Raw genomic sequence first — 5,673 nt, 5'->3', positions numbered from 1 at the left:
GGCAGCCGGGCGAGGACGGCCGTGCCCTGCCTGCCTGCAGCCGTGGGCCAGCCCCGGGCTGCCATGGGGAGCCGCAGCGCGGGCTGCACCCCCAGGCGATGTAGGTATGTGGGGGGTACGCATGCCCCGCCGGGGCACGGGGTCAGGGACTCCCTGCAGCCGGGGCGAGAGGGTGGAGCCACTTCCTAGGGCGGCGTGGCACGGGGCTGGAACAGCCGGACCTGGCGGCTCCGGTTCTGCCCCATGGGGCTCCTTTGGGGGTTACCCCGTGTGTGGCTGTAGCTGGATCTGCGGGGCTGTGCTGCGTGTTACCCCGTCGCTGGATCTGTGGGGTTGTGCCGAGTGTTACCCCGTGTGCGACTCGAGCCGGATCCACGGGGCTGTGCCGGGCGCTACCCCGTGTGCGCCTGTAGCTGGGGCCACGGGGAAAGCCCTGCTCTGCCACGTGGGCACCGGCGTCTCACGTGGGTTTACTCTGCAACCTTCCCACGTGCCGCTCCGGTGCCCGCCCAGCTCCCTGGCCTCTCCGTGGCCTCTCCAGGCCCCCGCCTGCCCCGATGCCTGTGGGCGTCGGGAGCTCGTTAATCTCCCGGCGTTGACATTTTCTCCGCCGCCGTCTGCTGTTCGCTGCCTTGTCGCCGTGCCCGAGGCTGTCGGACGGGGGCCTCCGTGCCGGCATCCCCGGCCGTGCGGGGAGCTCCAGGGCAGCCGCGCTCAGCCGTGAGCCGGCCTTGCTCCAGCTGCACCCGGGAGGCAGGCTCCGTGTCAGTGGCTCCGTGTCTCCAGCCTCCTGCTTCGAGGATGGCCAGAGCCTTGCGCCTCCCCAGCGGGGTCTAGGCACCGTCCGTGCTCCCCAGTCCCCCATATATCAGGGGGATAATATCTGGGGCGCCGTCTCCACGTCAGGGGTCGAGCTGGGTGGGATTCTCCTGCCAGCTGCGGTCAGGACGCTGGTGACAGAGCCCTCTCCCGGGCACCGCAGCCCTGGCAAGGGAAGAAAGGAACGAGGCGCCGGTGGCCTCCCCCGCAGCCGCGGGCACCGCAGCTGGGGGGGGAGGCTGCCCCAGCCTGCCAGCGCCAGGCGTCCCGGAGCCAGGCCCTCCTCCATGGGGCTGGGCTGCCGCGGCTGGTGCCAGTGGGATCTGGCTGGGCTTCCCCCATGGCAGCGGGTCGCGGTTTCGTCGTGGTGCCTTCAGAGCCAAGCAGGGGGGCAGGCCGGGCACCCTGCTTCCACGCAGCCTCCCACGCCCCTGCCCTGCTCCGATTGACCTGGGGGAGGCCCAGCCTTGGCCGGAGCAGTGCAACAGGGAGGACAGCGGGGATAGAGGCCCTGTGTCTGCCCCACGCGTGGCGGGCCAGAGCCTCGCCACACTGAGCACCTCTGCAAGCCCACCTACCAGCCCCAAGGACTATACAGCACCCCCCTGCCTCCAGCCCTCCATTACCCCACTTCATGTCCCTGGCACACGCATGATATACATGCATGCATGCATGTAGCGTGCACAGACATGGATACACACACGTGCCTGCCCGTGCACACATGGATATGCACACACATGCATGCAGATGTGTGGCCACACACGTGCATCTGCATACAGATGCATGCATTCACTCACGTGCATGTACACACTCCTACACATAGAAGATTCACAGATGCACACGTTTAGGGCTGGAAGGGACCTCATGAGATCATCAGGTCCAGCCCCACTACTCCGTGCAGGAAAGACTGCTGGGGTCAAATAAGCACATGCATGCACACACATGTATGCATATACTTGCATGCGCATGCACGCACACAGCCCTGCTAGTGCAGACCTCCAGCTCTGCATATCTGTGGTCTCCGCACTCAGTGTCTCGCTGGCCCGTGGTGGGAGCCCCTCCCTTGCTGGCCCCACAGTGCGTGGGCAGGGGGCCCGGGGCCGGGCGAGCGGGCGGACCCCCTGGAGCTGTGCCCAGCGACAGCCGCCACAGGCGTGGCCGGGGCCTAAGTGCTTTGGCAGGCACCAAAGGAGGAGGTCGAGTGTGCGTGATTAGTCCAGGCCCTCTGCACTCCCGATCTCTCCCCATCTGGTTGCGGTGCCCTCCTGCGGAGTTGTGGGGGGGCAGCCAGGCTGCCAGGGAGGGCTGGGGGCAGCCATCGGTCTCCAGCACACGTGGGCTTTTCACCACGGTGTCCAGGGCACGGAGCTGCCCCCGGGTCAAGTCACTGCCCAGGGTTTTGTGGACAAGAAGGTGCCAGGCTGTGATGCCGGGCACACTGCGGGGGGCAAGGGACCAATGCCAAGCCCAGGGGAAGAGGGGGGATATAGCGGCTGTGGGAAGTCAGGTGTGTGTGTGTGTGCTGCCACGTGTGCACAGTGGCATGTGTGTATGCACGTGTTGCTGTATGTGCACGTACAGTTCCCGTAGGCTGTGCACATGTGTGCTGCTGCTTGTGTATGCTCCATGCCATATCCATATATGCACCTACAGTGCACATGTGTATGCAGTGCACGTTTGTGCGTGCTCTGCAGACATGCATGCACTAGTGGGGGGTGTATGTACAGCATGTGTGCACAGTGCCGTGCACGTATACATAGCGCCATGTGTGCATGGGTAGTGTGTGTGCCTAGTGCACGTGTGTGTAGGCAGCGTGCATGTGTGTTCTCTGTGCTGCACACGTGCACATGCCATTCTCCAGCTCTGGAAACGCGACACACACAACCCAGCCAAGCAGCAGACGTGTCCCAGCAGCCGGGCTGGGAGCTGCTGCCTGGCACATGGGAGGGGGCCGTGCAGAGAACAGGACTGACGGGCTCCTGGGGTCCTGCGGTGACACGAGGCCAAAGCCACTGCTGGCTGCAGGGGGGTTGGAGCTGGCACCCAGGGGCACACCCAACCCGGGAGCACATGGACCGCGTACGTCCGCACTCAGGGCTCGCCGGCGTCCCCTTTCCCAACCATTGCTCCCTGGCACCGGGGCCCAGGAAGGCGCTCTCTGGGGATGGAGAAACAGAAATCCTCCCCATGCGCTTCTCCTCCTCTCCCTGTGGTGGTTGCGGGCCTGGCTGGCGGGGTCCTGGGTATGTCGTGCTCACCCAGCCGGGCGCTGGCAGCCCGAGCCCAAGCAGCGCGGTGCATGGTGCAGCTCCTGGCTGGGCTGAGCTGAAATGACCCCAGCCGGGGCTCGGGGCAGGGAGAAAGCCGCCCATTGTTCCCTGGCGGAGGCCGGCGGCTGAAGACCCCCTGGGCCCGGCGTGACACCAGCCCTGGTGCAGACAGAGCCAGGCATTCTTCCGCCAGCTGCTGAGCCCCTGCCCGGCCCCTGCCCAGCTCGGCCCGGCCCGACCCGGCCCGGCCGCCTCTTTGTGTTGTGTTAGCATGTTGGAGCTGCGTGCATGTGTCTGCACACGCGTTTATGAGTGCGGGTATGTGTGCAGGGGTTTGGGTTGTAGCCGTGTTGGTCTAAGGACGCAGGCAGACACGGTTCCATGGGTGAATCTGATCTCTTTTATTAGACCAACCCAAATGGTTGGAGAATAGTTATTAAGCAAGCTTTCGGGTTCAAAATGTGTTCATGCTTGTGTCTAATCATGTGTGTCTGCACATGTTTGTAAGCACAGGAGTGCATGCATGTGTTTATGAGCATGTGTGCACGCATGCATTTATGAGCATGCACATGTGTTTATGAGCATGTGTGAGCGCACGTGTGTTTATGAGCATGTTTGTGCATGTACATGTATGAGTGGGTGGGTGTGCAGTTCATGTGCTTGTGGATATTGATGCACGTGTGTATGTGTGCACATATGTGTGCGTGTATGTATTTGTATGTGTGTATGCACATGAGCGTGTGTGAATGGGCGGGCATGTAAGCGTGCACCTGTGTTTGCATGCGTGTGTGCAGGTCTCACGCCATTAGGGAGCTAGACCCTCGCTGTGTCGCCCATCCCCAGGGCGTCCCCGTGAACCCCACGCCAGCGATAGGGAAGTTCCTCGGGGAGGTCCCCGGCCACGTCCCCTGTCCCCCTTGGTGACGTGTCTCTTGGTCTCCCTGCCACAGGGCCGAGGGGGCAGGCCCGTCCCTGCGCTGGCCCTGGTGCCATTCACAAGGAGACCCCGGCTGCAGAGACCTGGCACACTCGTCATCCTGACACCTGGGGCAAGGGAGAGAGTGCACACAGGGTGGGGGCCAGGAGACTAGACCTATGCCACAGAGTAACTGTAGGACAAGCCCCCTCCTCCACAGCTTCCTGGGCCTCGACTTACCCATCTGTGCAATGGGAACAGTGGGTCGTACACACCCTATTGGGGGTGAGGGCAGCGCCCATGGCCAGCCAGCAGCTCCGGCAACTCTGGGGTTGCCGCCCGGGCCTCTCTCTGCCTTGACCTTTCGCAGACCTGGCTCCAAGGGGAGCTGCAGCCAGTGCCGTGCCGGGCCGGGCCGGCTAATCCCTGTGCTCTGCGTGGAGTCTGGAGCAGGCTTTGTTGGCATGTCTCCCAGCTCCCTCGGTGTGCCCGAGCCCGGGGTAAACTGCTCTGCCAGGTGATTAGAGAGCCAGGGGGAGAGATTAGGGACCTTGTGCTGGGTGACCCGTGATGCCCCTGGGTAGACCCGTGCCATGGGAAAGGCTGGTGCTTCGTTTTCCCTCTCTCTGTGGCTCCCAAAAAGGACCAGAGCAGCTTTTCTCTTGCAGAGACCCTGAAAGACACAGCTGTGGGTCGCCTCCAGGTCTGTCACCTGGATCGCGTGTGCAGACCTCCCAGGGCTAACGATGTGCGGCACCTCGAAAGGCTCTCAGGGGCCCCCGGCTGCTCCGTCCCGTGCTGTTGTTAAGCCGCTTAAAGCCTGCCGTAGTCTGGGCATCGAGGACCGCGGCTGGTCCCCGCCTCCCCTTAACACTGCCCCTCGGGGGTTGTTTTTAAATGCCTTTTCCACCCCGGTCCCGCCCGGCAGCTGGGGTGGGAGAAGAGCACCGGTTCCTCTCGGATGCCAGAGCTGCTGGTGGGACGCCGACAGCTGCCGTTGCTCGAGAGCCGTGTTTATCCCTGCGGTTCGGCCGGAAAAGCTTGCGACTGCCTAATGATTTACGGTGGGATGATGTGTAGGCCTGCGCCGGGAGCTGCCGCGATGGTGCCGCTGCGGCCACCGGCCCACCCAAAGCCCAGGCATCCTGCGCCGTGTCGGGATGGAGCGTGGGCGGGTTTCACCTCATGCCTTTGGGGCTTGGCACGGCGTCAGGGGTCCCCCGCGGGCTCCGGGTCCTTGCAGGGGAGCTGCGGACCGGCAGAGCTCCCGGGAGCGTGGCAAGGGGCTGGTGGCGTGCAGCTCCCGGCAGGCAGGCCCGGCCCTGCCGCTGTTGATTTTTCCATGCAAAAATATTCCAGGCATCTCAGGGCCTGGCAAGGCGCAGAGAGGCCACGCGGCTGGCCTGGGGCCCCGCCGGTCCGGCAGGCCCCCGCCCTGGGATGCAGGCGCTGGACGCCCTGAGCGCCTGCCCTTGGGGCCGAGAGCCGGTGCCCCCCACTCCCGACCCGCTGCCCCCTGCCATGCTGGGTAACCAAGCCCCATCTCTCCCCACAGATGCACCGTCCTGCCCCACGCCTCGGCCGGCTGATGGTGCTCCTGGCTGCAGCGCTGGCGTCAGCCCCGCTCCCCGCGGCGGGAGACTGGGGGGACGACGGGGGGGCTGCTTT

The sequence above is a fragment of the Alligator sinensis genome, unplaced genomic scaffold, assembly GCF_000455745.1.
Source record: "Alligator sinensis unplaced genomic scaffold, ASM45574v1 scaffold783_1, whole genome shotgun sequence".
Taxonomy (NCBI): Eukaryota; Metazoa; Chordata; order Crocodylia; family Alligatoridae; genus Alligator; species Alligator sinensis.
The sequence above is the reverse complement of the archived record's forward strand: the minus strand, read 5'-3'. Positions refer to the sequence as shown.